Source organism: Octodon degus, unplaced genomic scaffold, assembly GCF_000260255.1.
Source record: "Octodon degus isolate 3935 unplaced genomic scaffold, OctDeg1.0 scaffold00334, whole genome shotgun sequence".
Lineage (NCBI taxonomy): Eukaryota > Metazoa > Chordata > Mammalia > Rodentia > Octodontidae > Octodon > Octodon degus.
Genome location: NW_004524910.1, coordinates 1,167,012 through 1,183,531, shown reverse-complemented (window position 1 = coordinate 1,183,531; position 16,520 = coordinate 1,167,012). Strand labels below are relative to the sequence as shown.

General features: G+C 37.1%; 1 pseudogene; it reads left to right on the top strand.

The window, feature by feature from the left end:
* The first annotated feature begins 14,084 nt into the window (after positions 1–14,084).
* LOC101569740 lies at positions 14,085–15,022 on the top strand (annotated as a pseudogene).
* The last annotated feature ends 1,498 nt before the right edge of the window (positions 15,023–16,520 follow it).

The following is a 16,520-nucleotide window of genomic DNA, read 5'->3' as shown; positions in this document are numbered from 1 at the left end:
GAGGAGGGAGGAAAAGAAGAAGTTAGTTTAGGGCTTTTCCTTTTTTTTAGGGCTTTTCTTTGTTTACAAACTTCATTCTATAATGTTTTGCTTACATTTTTAATATCTTCTTGGTTCAATTTCATCCCTTGTATGAATTTTAGGTTTTATTTGCTCATTTTCTGGAAAACTGTCCGTTTGATCTTGTTCTGTTTTGCTGATATGAGAATTCACTGCTAGTAACTTACCTCTTAGGACTGCTTTCGCTGCATCGCATAATGTCTGGTGTTTTGGAGCAGCATTATCATCTAGAAGTGGATACTGTTCAATTTCTTCTTTAATTTGATTTGTCACCCATTAGTTGTTTAGCAGGATGTATTGAATTTCCATGTGCTTATGGAATTTTTTGTGGTTTCTTTTGCCATTGATTTCTAGATTCGTTGTACTAGGGACCAACAATATGCATGGGATAATGCCTATTTTTTACATTTACTTAAGCATATTCTGTAGGATAGTATATGGTCTATTTTGGAGAAGAGCCCATGTGTTACTCAGAAGAATGTATATTCTGATGTCACAGGGTGGAACACTGTAGACATCTAGTAAGTCCATTTGTTCACAGGTTTGGTTTAGCTCTGATATTTCTTTGTTGATTTTTTTTTAAATCTAAGTGATCTGTCTCTTTGTTACTATGGGGTATTAAAGTCCTCATTACTCTTGACTTAAAATTCACATTGTCAGTGAATAGAATAGCTACCATTGTTTTTCTGGGTTCTGTGTGCATGGAGTATTGTTTTTTATCTTTTGACTTTGAATTTCTTTTTGAGTTAAATGTGTTTCTTTTATGCAGCAAGAAAGCATACTGTTGGGTCTTATTTCTTGATCCATTCCACAAGTCTGTTTCTTCTGATTGGTGAACTGAGGCCATTTACATTAAGAGTAATAACTAATATGTACTGGTTTGTCTTTGTCATATAATTTTCCTATAAATGATTGCCTATATGGTCCTCAATTTAATCGCTTCCATTCCTGGTGGCTTCTTCCTATCTGTAATCTTAGAGTTTTGGGATGTTTTTCTCTTTTTAGAATGTCTTTCAGAAGTAGCTCAGTGGATTAAAGCACCTGCAAGCAGGCCCAGGGGCCAGGGTTTCTATCCCTGGCCTGCCATGCAGGGCCCACCACTAGGGCTCGCTGAGATGGTAATTGAGACTGGGCGTGGTGGTGTGTGCATATAATCCCAGCCTTGGGAGGCTATAAACAGGTGGATCATTATGAGTCCAATCTACTAGTAAGACCTTGAATACCATGTAGACCCTCCCCTAAAATACAAAAATAGAATGTCTTTCAGAATTATTTTGTAGGGCATATTTGGTTGTCGTGAACTTAAGCTGTTCTTTTTTATGGAAGATATTTATTTCTCCATTAATTCTGAAAGATAATTTGCAGGCTACATCAATCTGGGTTATAAGTTGTTTTCTTTCAGGGCTTGAAATAATTCATTTCAAGCTCTCCTTTACTTAAGGGTTTGTGTTGAAAAGTTGTCTTTCATTTATAGATTTGTTTCTTTTCTCTAATAGCTGTTAATATTCTGTTCTTAGATTGATTATTATATGACTTGCTGTAGATTTATATGAGTCATGACTAATTGTCATTCTGTACGCCTCATTTCCATTCTTGGGAAGTTTTCTGCTATTATTTCTCTGAGCAGGTTCTTAGGTCATTTGTGTTTACTCCTGCATTTTCCTTAACTCTAATTAGTCTGATGTTGTTCATCTTGCAGTCCATGGATTGTTTTTTCATGGCCTCTTGCTATTGCTAAGAGACTTTTCTTTTCATGTTCATGAACCATGCTCCTGTCTTCTAGGTCTAATATACCATCAGTGCTTTCTTTCATGTGTGAGGGTGTACTGGGAATTGAGCTCAGGACCTCACATTCACCAAGCAGGTGTGGAACCACTGAGCTATATCTCTGGCCTTTCATATGGTTTTGTGAAGTTTCTATGGAATTTTTAATTTCCTGGATATATATTTTTAACCTGTTTAATGGATACCATTTCTTTCCTATGTTGGACATTCATAGTTTACATTATTTTTCTATGTTCTGCTATTTCTTTTTTATTGGTGTCACTCTAGACTTGACAAGCAAGTCCTTCATTATAGTCATCATCTCTTTTTTTCTTTCAAATATGTGAGATTATTTCTGTTTTATATCCTCTATAGATGTGGATATATAGATATAGATATATAATATTAATTTTTTTAATGGTCATTCCAGTGACTTGACATGAATAGCTTCTGTTTTCTTCCATTTTATTGTCCCTTGTATTTGTTGTTGTTGGGCTGCAAGTCTAGGATTGGATTTTGCTTTTGCTTTGTCATTTTTTAATTTCTATTTTTTTATTTTAATTAATTTTCTGTGATGCTTGTATTTTCTTATGTTTTGTAGTTTTATCACTGGTATTAAAACTTCCCTTAAAATGTCTATTGTTCTGAGAAATCTTCTAGGTTTAGCTGGCTTTTGGTCTTCACATCTATCCCATCACCCTGTCTTACCACCTTACTGGGTCTGATAGGTTGCTATCAATTGTCTAAGAACCCAGTGCTTTGGTAAGCGGCTATAGGAATGATCGTGACTCCAGATGATCACAGTGTTATACAAAGGAGAACAACTAATTACAAGTATGACATTTTGGCTAGAATAGTAAAATTAGTAGTAATGATATCACCACGCACAGCCTAGAAACTTATAATCTGTGGTGACTGGTAATTGGGATTGTCTAACCATAGGAGCAAGATGTACAGTTATATGACAACTTCCAACATAGACCAGGAATTTGTATGCGGTGGGTGTCCCTTTGGTGGCTCCATTTTATCCTGCACAGAAGGGAAATTGAAGATGGAGTGAGGACAAAACAGAGTGATAGCTGAAGAGAAATGCAATATAAGCTAGGCTGAGGGGCTAAGAATGTTCACCTATCCTTTGGGAAGCTTGAGGACAAGATGGAAAGAATGCAGGAGAAATCAAAAGAATTTTGAGGCAATACAGAAAGACTAGGACAGTGTTCATTCATCTGTAAATCTCAGAGAATACTGAATGAAAGACCATTTAGGAAAGGGAGAGGCAGGACAAAGGAAGCAAATTAAACAATAAAAGTCAAAATGTATAGAACACCCACAAAGTGAAAAAAAAAAAAAGAAAGAAAGAAAGATAAAACCATTAAAACAGAAATAAAGTTGTTTTGACAATTTTTTCCTCTGCCTGTAGTTCAGTGTTTATTTCCTGGTGAAAGCTAGAATCTGAGTTGAATAATTCCCCCAATTCTGCTGAGTGTGGGGCTGATCATTGCCACACTGCTGATCTCTTCCATGAGCTTTTTGTAGTATAAGGCAACTCTTTTTTACATCTAGTAAAGGCCATTTCCCTGTAAGACACTGGACATGTGACTAAGTGTGATGTCCTGGGCTAGCCCAAGACTGCTTGTCTGTTTGCACCACAGGTCACAGGGCAGAGGGCATGGGAGTGACCTTTTCCCTGCACTAGTCAAGGCCTCTTGTCTTCCTGTGCCTTTGGACCAAGGGTGGGACCATGGGGTCTTCATCCTAATGCAGGCCGGGGACAAGGGCTAAAGGTTGGATTTCGCATTCACCCGATTGCGGCCTGGGTTCTCAGCCAGGTTCCTCCCAGTCTTGTCCACCTGCTGGCTGTGTACTGTGACTGGACTGACTTTCCCTCCTTCCATCCCAGACATTGGCACTGAAATGCCACCAAGGCTCTTCTGCTCCTGGAGCTTGAGCCCCAGAGCACTGTGAGATGAGACAGAAGTCTGCCCTCCAGCTGCTGCTCTGTGCAGTGGGGTGCAGGGCGCCATCACTCTTGTTCACTCACCAGCCAATGACTGTGGGGCGGGCCTCTAGGAAAGTGTCTTGTGTCCTCACTTCTGCCTCTACACAAGATTCTCTTGGTCCAGGTCAGGTCTCAGTCTCTAACTGCTGTTTCTGTGGGGCTCTCAGTAAACAGTGTCCCACTGCATGGGGCCTGCTTCCATAGGGCTGTGCAGGGCTTACTTCCACTGGGATAGGTGAAGCCTAATATATTGACTTTTTAAATATGTTTTATTGAGCTTGTCATATCCAATATTTTTTCAGAATCCTTTCTTTATTACTAATCATGATTGAAAGCTGTAAGAGGTTTCACAAAATAAACCAGTTCTGAAGTTTCCCAAGGTAAATTTAGCAGCTCCAGCTTCTTTAGTGTTTATCAAAATACAAAAGAAAAAATTATCCCAGTACCAAAGTAAAGAAAGAAAGAAACAATTAGAGATCCTCTTTTCTTATGATGTATTGGACCCTTCCAAACTGAGAGAGGAAACTACTTCATACATGGAGATAGGGGTGCTCCGGGGCTGTTGTCTGGAGTGGACCAACCTACCCAGCTTACACATGCTCCTGCTGGGGAGAATTAGACTTTGACCAATGCAAGTCCTGAATGGGCAGTATAAATAGGCTGCCATTCCAGCCGCATGCTGACCTGGGGGTTGGGTGGGCCCATACTCCTTATAACCCTCACCGCTCCCCCAAGGAAACTGTTAGTATAAGTACAAGCACAGTGCTATGGAATGCAGGTGACCCAAAGACAGGAGGGCCACAGGGTCTCAACTGTGGCCATGCAGTGGATGGCATTTGTTTGTTACATTTCTAGAGTTCCCAGAGGAACAGTTGATCTGATAACTGGTGTTCAGGCCAAACTATACCGGGAATACTCTTCCCTTCTGTGTGTTCAAGTACTCTCCTCGCCTTGTAATTTTTAACTGTTTTGAAAAATGCACTGAGTTTGGGTTATATACCAACCACCGAATGGATCCCGACATCAATTTATAGCTCAGTGGCTTCTGCAGGCCAGGTGCCAATGCAGCCAAATCCCTTCTCAGGACTAACAGTGAGTTGATTTTTTTCTATTTACAATAAAAAAAAACCTGAGAAATATTGCACAGGAGTACCAGAAAGGGCCTCCGTGGAAACAGAAACTATTTACATTAAATAAAAACCTGGCTGCAGGCTGCATCTGCACATGTACAGCACAAGCTATGCACACCGTGACCAACCCATGGAGACAGCTTCTGGTGCTCAGGACCACAGAGCTGGAACATTTGCCACACGAGAGGAAGTGGAGTGCGAAGAAAGAGGAAGTGAGGGCAGGGGATTCTGGTTCACTTCTGGTACCGGAGCTGATTGGAGAGCCAGTCTAAACCTTCATAGGGCCTGTCCACACTGTTGGGCCAGGTGGCCTGAATGTAGCAGTTTCTGTGGCGTAGAGAGTTCAACCCCAGCTTGTCTGTGTTTTCAGCTGCTTTCATGGCACTGGGGAGGTACTGCTTGTTGGCAAACATGAGGAGTCAGCATCCCTGTGCTTGTCCTCAGTCAGCATCCTCATGAGCTCCTTACAGGCTTGTTCACATGCTCTCTGTCACTACAGTCCACCACAAAGATAAAGCCTTGGGTGTCCTGGAAGTAGTGGCACCACAGTGGTCGAATCTTGTCCTGATCACCCACATCCTACACAGTGAAGCTGATGTTCTTGTATTTAACAGTCTCCACATTGAAACCTATGGTAGGAATGGTGGTCACAATTTCACCAACCTTCAGTTTATAAAGGATCATCATCCTTCTGGCAGCAGCCAAGCCCACATATGAATGCACATTTCTTGTCTGCCAAAAAGGCCCTTGAAGAGGTTTGCAAAGATATTCCCCATGCTTGTGGATGTGTGGAACCGACACTGGCCAGAGACCTCAGCACTAGCTGTTCCATGCCTGGCATTGGTTTTGCTCCCACCTTTTCCGTAATCTTTATCACTTATTAAACTTTTCTTTCATATTTTTCAGTTTCTTTGTATCGTGTTTGAATTGACTATTTTTATAACAAGAATTCTTTTGAATTTTGGCTCAGTTTTTCATCCACTTTAATAGCCCTGGAATCAGTTTGGAAGTATTAACATTTGGAGGAGTCATTTTCCATATTTCCTATATTTCTTTCTTTTTTGTGGTACCAGGGATATTTCTTATATTTCTAAGTTAAAATTTGATCATCTGGTTGAATGTATCTTCTACATGTATTTAATGCATTTTTAAATGAATAATCCTCTCTTGAGGATGTGTTATATTACACTAGATTTTAACTAACTGCATGTGATTAGCTGATAGCAATAAAAATGAAGAATTTTAAATATTCTTAATAACTCACTCTAAGTGTCCCACAAAATGGTGTCATAAATGTAAGAATAGCAATTAAGACACCTCTGTTATATTTTTGTTTTAATTTATTTGATACAGTGTCTCACCATGCAGTTGAGACTCACAATGATCTTCCCGTCTCAGCATCCCCAGCACTGGAATTACAGGCATACACCACACCTGGCTTTAGGGCTGGCACAGCACGTCCGGGGTTCCAGGACTAGCACCACATGGGGTACCAGGGATCAGACTCTGATCCTTGCACATGCCAGGCAGGCACTTAGAACACTGAACTATCTCCCCAGCTAATAGCTCTGTTATAGAGTGATCAAAAGAAGCAGATACATCTTGTAGGGACTTAGGAGGTAAAGTCATGTTAGCTTCTGCTACTTTGGGGTTCTTCCATGTGAAAGCAAATTACCATCTTGTTTATTGGCCTGGTTCTCAGGACCTGACTATATAAACAGCTAATGGAAAACTATTGCATAGGGTATTCAGTGTGAGTAAAGAAAACTTTTATTTGGTTGGGGAGCTGGCTCAGCCCACTCTCTGGGTGGGGCTGGCATGGCATGTGGTTCTGGGAATCAAATCTTAGACCACTGTGCCTGCCCTAAGCTTGCCTAAGCTTCTTGGAGCAGGTGACAGCACAGGGGTGCAGGCGGGCATAGCACTAGTGGCAGATCATCCTGTCACAGTTGTACTTCTGGGCAAGCTGGCATAGGGACGGCTCCGTGATTCCATCTCGCAGGTGAAGCACCAGGGGCAGGGTGGATTGAACTAAACTTTAATTCATAGTTGTAAAACAGGACAATAGAAATATTTAGCTTTCCAAAGCATTGTAGGAACTAAATATGAAAATATGTGCAAACTATCATTGCATACGGCACAGCAAGCTCCAAATAAGAGTTGGTTTGTCAACTACTTGCATCGAGGGAGTATCAGGAGCTTGAGGGAGTTCTTTCTACACTTAGGGTTATCAAGAGAGTTAGTTGAGTCTTTAGGTTGTAGGTCACCATTTTGATCCTCTTCCACTGGTCCATATAAGCCACTAGCTAGTAGTCATCCATGTCAGGCACATTAATTAAAAGAGACAAAGTTACACCCAGAAGGCATTCAAACCTTTTTACTTTACAGTTCTTTATGTATAATTTGACAACTATTTTTTTTGCTAGTTCCTATAACGGTTAGGTACATATCTTAAATAATTGTTATTTAAAAGTCCAACTTTAAATGTCTCTCATCTCCGTATTTGTCGTTATAGCTATTTTTATTCATTTTAATGAGAAAAAAGATAAAATAGCAATGAAATAGTTTCAAAATAGGTTAGCATGACAGTTATAACAATTAATACATTACATATTGTTGTCTTCGTAATAGTTATTTAGAGGACAAGATGTAGACATGATATCGTGCCTAAACAATGTTAGTAGAAGCCTTTCTTCTCAATGAACTAAGAGAAAGTAGCTGTATATCTATCCTATCTTGTGTATACATATATTTTTTCACAACAGAATGGTACTTCATTTATACTTTTGCAAAGTTAGTAACATGCGACACAAGGTTTCCTAGTGGCTAATAGCTGACTTTAACCAGACAGGACGGTTATCTCAGGATTGATGTAGCTTGTTTGCTTTAGGCACTGAGGTCTATTCCTGCCTACACACATATGATCGATTTCCTAGCTTCCATGGCTCCCAACATATCCACTGTTTTTGTTTTGTTTTGTCAGATATGTATGTTCTGTTGCAGTTAGAGAAGCTGTATTTGGAGAAATCTTTTAAGGACCTTTTTATATTTTATGCCCATCCAAAAATTGTAGGCACTTGAATTTAGCAAAATAATCCAATATAGTCAAATTGTCCATAATAGTAGTGCATTATAAGCACATCTGGCAAATGTCAGAAGTTGTTGACTTGAGCCTTTTACAGCTCAGCATATTAACATAGCTTTATTTTTTCCCATTGTAGCTATTAATGGAATGTCTTCTAAGTATCACCACAAAAACTTGTAGGATGAACAGATACTAAATAAATAAAGCTAACATTTCAAATTTTTATTTCCAGTTTAGAATTCTTTAACCTGAATATTGTCAAAGTAAACTTAGAATCAATATTTAGCTGTGAGATAATTTATTATATTATGTACTTAATAATTATCAAGTAAAACTATATTGATTGATTCTTACATAAAAGTTAAAGGAATCAACAGAGCCAAAAACCAAAACCACATAATCACCTCAATAGATGCATAAAAGGCTTTTGACAAAGTCCAACACTCTTTCATGATTAAAAACTCTACGGAAAATTGGAATAGGTGCCTATTCCAATTTTTTTTTTGGTGATACCTAAAGACACCTAATAGGTAAAGACATCTATTAGGTTGAAAAAAGTTTTCAACCTAAAATCAAGTACAAGGCAATGATGCCATAATATTACCACCTTTATTCATTACACTTCTGGATATATTAGTTAGAGTCATTAGAAAAGAGAGAGAAATAAAAAGAATAAGAATGGGAAAGGAATAAGTTAAACTATCATTAGCTGCAGATGACATAATGCTCTACATGGAAGACCTAAAAAACTCCACCAAGAAACTCCTAGAATTAAACAAATTCAATAGTGTAGCAGGACATAAAGTCAACATTGCAAAATCAACAGCATTCCTCTACACAAATAGCAAGTTCACTGAGAGAGAAATTAGAGAAACAATACGTTTCACAATAGCATTCAAATAAATGAAATACTTAGGAATTAATCTAATAAAGGAAGTAAAAGATCTATACAATGAAAATTACAACACTCCAATAAAAGAGATTGAATAAAATTTCAGAAAATGGAAAGATAAAAATAGCAATGTAGGACGGGGAGATAACTCAGTGGAATAAGTGTCCTGAGTTTGATTCCTGGTATCACCAAAAAAGAAAGAAAGAAAGAAAGAAAGAAAAAAAGAAGAAAGAAAGAAAGAAAGAAAGAAAGAAAGAAAGAAAGAAAGAAAGAAAGGAAGAAAGAAATGTAGAACAATAACAATGGTACAGAATTTCAAGACAAGAAAAGAAATTAATGATAGTTCTTATATTAGGTATTATTATCACCAACTTTGTTGCTCAGAGCAGATATTTTGTCTTTTCTGTTTTTGTGTTTGGTTTTTCTCCTCTTTAAATTAAAAAAAAAGAAAAGCAAAGGAAAGGAAAGAAAAAATGGAAAGACATTCCTTGCTATTGGATAAGAAGAACCAACATTGTGGAAATGGTAATACTCCCAAATTCCAAAATTATTATACATATTTAATGAAATCTCTATCAAAATGCCATCAGAATACCTCACAGATAGGAGAAAACATTCCTAAAATTCATTTGGAGCCAGAAAAGACCTGAAACAGCAAGGGCAATCCTGGCCAGCAAAGATAAGGTAGGAGACATTACAATCCCTGACTTGAAATTATGCTACAAGTCTCCTGGGATAAAATTAGAATGGTACTGGTAAAAAAAAAATCTCTTGAGAATCAATGGAATGGATTACAAAAATACAGACACAACTACAAAAACTTTCATCCACGTTGTCTTTAACAAAGGAGCCAAAAATGTTCACTGGAAGAAAGATAAACTCTAACAAATGGTACCGGAAAACCTGGCTTTCCACATGCTGAAAACTAAAACTAGACCCAGGTCTATCAGCATACACTAAAGTCAAAATCAATTAAACATATAAACATTAAAACAGAAACACTAAATCTACTGGAAGAGGAAGTAGGTGGAAATCTTGAAGACAGAAGGTAAGCAGAGAGTTCACAAACAAAAACCAAAGTGCACAGGAAATACTTCAAAAAATCAGCAACTAGGATCTCATCTTAAGCTTCTGCATGTCAAAAAAATCAACAACGGAGTTAAAAAGTAACACATAATTTAGGACAAATCTTAAACAAAGTCACTCAAAGTACTTTTTATTTTTAATTTTAAAAAATCATTTATTTATGTATGTATGTATGTATGTATGTATTTATTTATTTATTTATTTATTTATACAGGGTCTCACTACACAGCTCAGATTCATAGTGATCCTCCTGTCTCAGGCTCCCCAGCACTGGGATTACAGGTGTGCACTGCCAAGGCCAGTTTCAGTGGCCAGCACAGTGGGCCCGGATTTCCAGGACTGGCCTGGCATGCAGTACATGGGATAGAACCCAGGTAATGTGCTTTCCAGGAAGATGATTAGACCACCAAATAAGAACTTCTATTTATAATATATGAAGAACTAAAAAAAAATCAGGCTCCCAAAATTCAAAGACCCAATCCAAAAATGGGCATCTGAGATGAATACACACTTCTCAGTGGAAGAAATGCAAATGGCAAATAAGTACACGATAATATGTTCTTCAGCACTGATCATTTGAGAAATAAGAACTCAAACAACACTGAGATTCCATCTCACTCCAAAAAGAATGGCTATCCTAAAGAAATCAATTAATAACAAATGTTGGAAAGGCTATGGGGTAAAAGGAACCCTTCTTGGCTGTTGGTGGGAGTGTAAACTGGTACAACCGCTATGGAAATCCATGTAGAGATTTCTCTGAAAACTAGAAATCCTATACCATCCACTTATTCCCCTTCTGAGTATTTTTTCAAAAAATGACATACGTGTACCCATGTTTATAGCAGTACCTTTTGTCATCGCTAAATCTTGGAAACAACCCAAATGTCCATCACTTGAGGAATGAATAAAATGATATGTGGTATTTGTATACAATGGAGTATAAAAATATACTTTCAGCTGGAAAGAAAGATAAACTTGAGGATTGGTAAATGGATACTAGAAGCTATATGAATAAGTGAAATAAATCAGACCTATATGTGTAAACATCGTATTGTCTACCTATTGTAAAAACCTGAAAATAAATAAAATTTGAAAGATACAAACATATGGTAAAATGGAAAGAAACTAACACAAGGAATAAACAATTGAGATAAGGGAAAGGAGAAAATATAGGAAAAACAAGAAGGGGAAAAAATCATGCAAGTATATACACAGGCTAGCTAAGATGATTGTACTATTAATTTCTATCAATTTTTCAAAGGTAGCAGTTAATACTTAAAATTTTTACTCTGACCAACTTTATATACTAATGTCTGTAATCTGAGCAAGTACACTGGGGACAGAAATGTGCAGTATAACAACCAGTGCTGAATACCTTTCATCTTGTTTTTAAAAAATGTGTATCATTTCTAATGTCTTATCTAGTGCTTGCCAGATAGCTCAGTGGACTGAAGCCCTTGCTTAAGCAGGTGCAGGGATGGGGTTCAGTCCCCCATGTGCCATGCTAGCCCTGCCCCTGGAGCTTGCTGAGATAGCAATTGAGACTAGGTATGGTGAGGCACCCTGTAATCCCAGCACCTGGGAGACTGAAAACAGGAGGACCACTAGGAGTTGAAGCTGTGTAGTAAGATACTGTAGACCCTGTACTAAATACATAAAAAATGAAACTGTTCTAAGTCTTATGTGTTATTTCTATACTCTATATTCTATTTCTATATTTTTAACATGAAATTTTAAAAACTAAAAAGTACAAGGGAAAAATTAAGGGTTATCGAAAGGAAGAGTTAATGTTTAATTGTTGGAGCAATCTTACAGGCCTATATCTGGTAACCTGAGCGACAAAATGTAATATAACAACCGTTGTTAATTTCCTATTGTTGTTTTGAAATTCTGTACCATTTTTACTGCTGATTTTGCTTTGTTTTTGTCTTTGTTCTTGTTATTTGTTTTTTTCTCTTTAAAATAATTTTTTTAACTTTACTTGAGAATTGACAAAATCCATAAAACGTAAGTTCTGTTTTGAGGAAGTGCACTGCTCAATACTCATTTGAGAACATGGTAATGATCCCTGGTTTATTTGAGTTCACATTTGAATCTTTAGAATCTTCAGTGCAAGATCCTCAAAGGCAAACAATAATGAAAGACAGGCTTGCTGCAATATAATAAGAATCTTGAATTTCTTATGCTAAGATGATGAATTTTAAGAGGTAAGATTTTAGGACTGGCAAGATAACTCAGTGAATTAAGCAAGTGCTTAGGCAAGTGTAGGGACCGGGGTTTGGTCCCCTGCACCACAGGCTGTGCCAGCCCCACCCCAGATATGCTAAGCCAGCCACTGAGCCCAGGCATGAAGGTGCAGGTGTGTAATCCCAGCACTGGGGAGGCTGCAAACACAAGGATCACTATGAGCCCAAGCTGCATAGTAAGACCCTGTACCAAATACATTAAAAATATATATATCACTTAACTGATAAAGATTGTGAGTCATATAATCAGAGATACCTTTCACACATTAGCTGTTAGAAACCAGAAATTCTAGCCTGTTATCTTCCCAAAGTATGAGCAATATTTATTTTTATTTAAAGAACAGTTCCTAAAAGAATAAACTGAGTTATGCTTCATCAAGATTCTTACGCTGATTTCATTATTTCATATGCAATCTTAGACAAGTTACCTAAGATTTTCAAACATTTTCCTTATCAATAAGTAAAAAATAATAAAAGAACTTTTTTTGGCATAACCAGTGATTGAACTCAAGTCCTTGTGCTTGCCAAGGAATCACTTATTCTACCGAGGCATCTCCCCAGTCCCAAGAATTTATTATTGACCAGAAATTAAAAGAGATAGATAGATAGATAGATAGATAGATAGATAGATAGATAGATAGATAGATAGATAGATAGATAGATAAAATGTTTAGCTTTATGCCCATAATTCAGCAACTGCTGTCTAATTGATTATTTACTTCTCTATAACATAATCCTATATGTATAGCTTTTAATATTGTTATTATTCATACAATTCACTTAGTTATTTTTATTTCACATTTTAAAATATTTAGATTAATCACCATTTGGGGTATATTTTATAATATGTATAAGGGTATGCATTATGAGTTGAGCTTAGTGGTACACACCTTTAATCCCCCAGTCTGGAAGGCTTAAGAAGGGGATCATAAATCTGAGGCCTTTATAGGTAATTTAGGAACTTACCAAGACCCTATCTGAAAAAAATAATATTTAAAAAATGGCTGATGTACACTGGTGTGGTGGCACACACCTGTAATCCCAGTGCTTAGGAGTCTGAAAATAGGAGACTCACTATGAGTCCAATTTATGTAGTGAGACCTTGTAGACCCTGTACTAAAATACATAAAAATATATAAAATAAATAAAATTTAATATTTACACTAAAATATTAAAAAATGTGGGTATAAGTAAAATCCATATTTCAGTCTAAAAAATAAAATGCACATTGTTTCAAGGAAGTTTTCAGGTTCTTCTCATAAAAATAATTTTTAAAATATAGAAGTACTCCTTACACTTATACAAACTGCAGGACACTAGGGTATAAAACACAATCATTAGTCTGAATTTTGCTTCAGTGATACATTTTTTTTAGAGTTCTTTTTTTTATTTTTTATTTTTTTTTATTTTTCAACAAATAATACACTGCATATATTCTTCTTAGTGGTTAATTGCTGTACAAGATGCGGACTTGTGATCCTATTTACAAACACCATTAGAACAAATCATTCTATTCATTAACAGAATGTAACTATATATCTATCCCAACCACTTTGAATACACAGATACAAAATGGACATTCATCTGTATACCCCATTTTTTCTAAGTTCCGTTATTGAATATTATAGGTGTGTAAACTCAGCAAAATATTCTAAAAGAGTCCAGTAGCCCATAATAGCATTGGGTCTTCTGTTTAACTGGCCAGTGATACATTTGTTTATAATCATATCCATGACTGTGTCAAAGAAAATGACACCAGCACATTTTCAAACTCACACAGTGTTTTCAGCACAGATTTCTTCTGACAGTAGCTGGATCATCTATGGACTCACTGATGGGTGGAAACCACACTGCAGTGACTGAGTTCATTTTGTTGAGGCTGACAGATGACCCAGTCCTCCTAGTGATCCTCTTCATGGTCATCCTATGCATCTACCTGGTGACTGTACCTGGCAATCTCAGTACAGTCCTTCTCATCAGACTCTCCTCTCAGCTCCACCACCCATGTACCTTTTTCTGAGACACTTGGCTTTTGCTGACATAGGCTATTTATCCTCTGTCACACCCAATATGCTTATAAACTTCCTGGTGTAGACAAATACAATCTATCTTGGATGTGCCATCCAGCTTAGTTTTGTTGTCTTCTTTTGATCAAGTCAATGCTTTCTTCTGGCTGCCATGGCATACAACCACTTTGTGACAATCTGCAGCCCACTCATGTACTCAAACAAAATGTCCACACAAATTTGCATCCAATTACTTCTAATTGCTTACTGAGCTGCTTTTCTCAACATTTGTTCTTGCACTCTTTGCTTCTATTCTTTACTCTTCTGTGGACCAAATCAGGTCAATCATTTTTTCTGTGATTTTCCTCCTCTAGTTGAGTTCTCCTGTTCTGATGTCAGTGTCCCTGTAGTTCCCTCGTTCTCTGCTAGCTCCATCATTATAGTCACTGTATTTGTCATAGCCATTTCCTACATCTACATCCTCATCACCATCCTGAAGATGTGCTCCACTGAGGGCTGCCACAAAGCCTTCTCCACCTGCACCTCTCACCTCACTGTAGTCACCCTGTTCTATGGGACCATTACCTTCATTTATGTGTTGCCCAAGTCCAGCTACTCCACCAACCAGAACAAGGTGGTGTCTGTGTTCTACATGGTAGTGATTCCTATGTTGAACCCCCTCATCTACAGCCTCAGGAACAAGGAAATCAAAGAGGCATTGAAGAGAGAGCTTGGTAGGAAAATATTTTCTTAGTGATATTTGTTATTTTGTAGGACTTGATAAAATAATAGTATCTCATACATTAAAACAATAAAAAGAAAACAGTGTTTGTGGTTGAAATAAATGTGTTGATTATGATTATCCAGTGTGAATTATTTTAGTAATTATAGGAAGTAGGTGTCAGAAAAAAATAGCAAATCAAAGAATCCTAGTAAGTTAAATGTAATAAAGGTAATTAATGACAAAAAATTATTTCACATAAACATCTGAAATTTCTTTTAAATTATATTCAGATGTTTTTCAAAATAACATAAGGTTATCATACTTCCAAATACTTATGACAATGCCCATTTTATTATTAAAAGCAGGTTGTCTTGAAATATACATTATAATTGTAGTCATTGACTATTGTGGTTTGTGTCCAGATGTTTCCCCAAAGCCTCATGTGGTCATAGACAGAGCTATTTCAAAGGTGGCTGGATCTAGAGTATGTGATGACAGGATTAAGGGTGACTTATTACTAAATTAGTCCACTAGCTGGTTTCACATAGTTCAAGTAGGATTAAAGGTGCCTTACCCTGGGTGCATGTGCAATAAATTATGAGGGAGAGAAATAACAGTGAGGTTGCTTGTTATTTGTTAAGGAACTTGGGAGACTGAAGCAGGAGACTTACTGCAAGTTCAAGGCAAGCCTGGGATACATAGTTAGTTCAAGTGAGCCTGACCTGCACAGTGGAACCCTGTCTCAAAAAAGATGGGCTGCAACGGCTACCACTCTTGTTGCGTAGGTCCTGCTTTACCTTGGTCTGAACCATCCAGCAGTAAAGTATAAAAGTGAAGTATAAGAAGTAAAGCCATGCTGTTATGTTGAGCTGTAGGGGACTCAGGTCAACAACTTCTGACATTGCCAGTCAAGTGGAAGACCCAATACTATTATGGGCTACTGGACTCTTTTAGAATATTTTGCTGAGTTTACACACCTATAATATTCAAATAACGGAACTTAACAAAAAAAGGGGATACAGATGAATGTCCATTTTGTATCTGTGTATTCAAAGTGGTTAGGATAGATATATAGTTACATTCTCTTAATGAATAGAGGGATTTGTTCTAATAGTGTTTGTAAATAGGATATCATGTACAGCAATTAACCACTAGGAAGAATGTATGCAATGTGTTAATTATTGAAACTGTCCTCCCAATTTGGTTTGAAACTGTCTCATTGCTATTTGTTTCTCAATAAAATTATGGAAAAAAAGAAAAATAAATAAATTTTTAAAAATGAAAAGACAAAAAAAGAAAGAATAAATTAATGGATTTATTTGCTGAGGACGGGTTTCTGAACCCACAAAATTCTGTTCTGTGATCTTGGCTTGAATCCAGAGCTGTGCATAAAGAGACCTGCAGAAAATAATAAGATGATATGCCACTGTGAACTCATATTTTAGCTTCAATGAAATGAGTTCCTTTGTAAGAATGAGCAGGCTTCCTGAACTACTTAAAGTCAGACTGACTTTAAGCTAAGAAATCT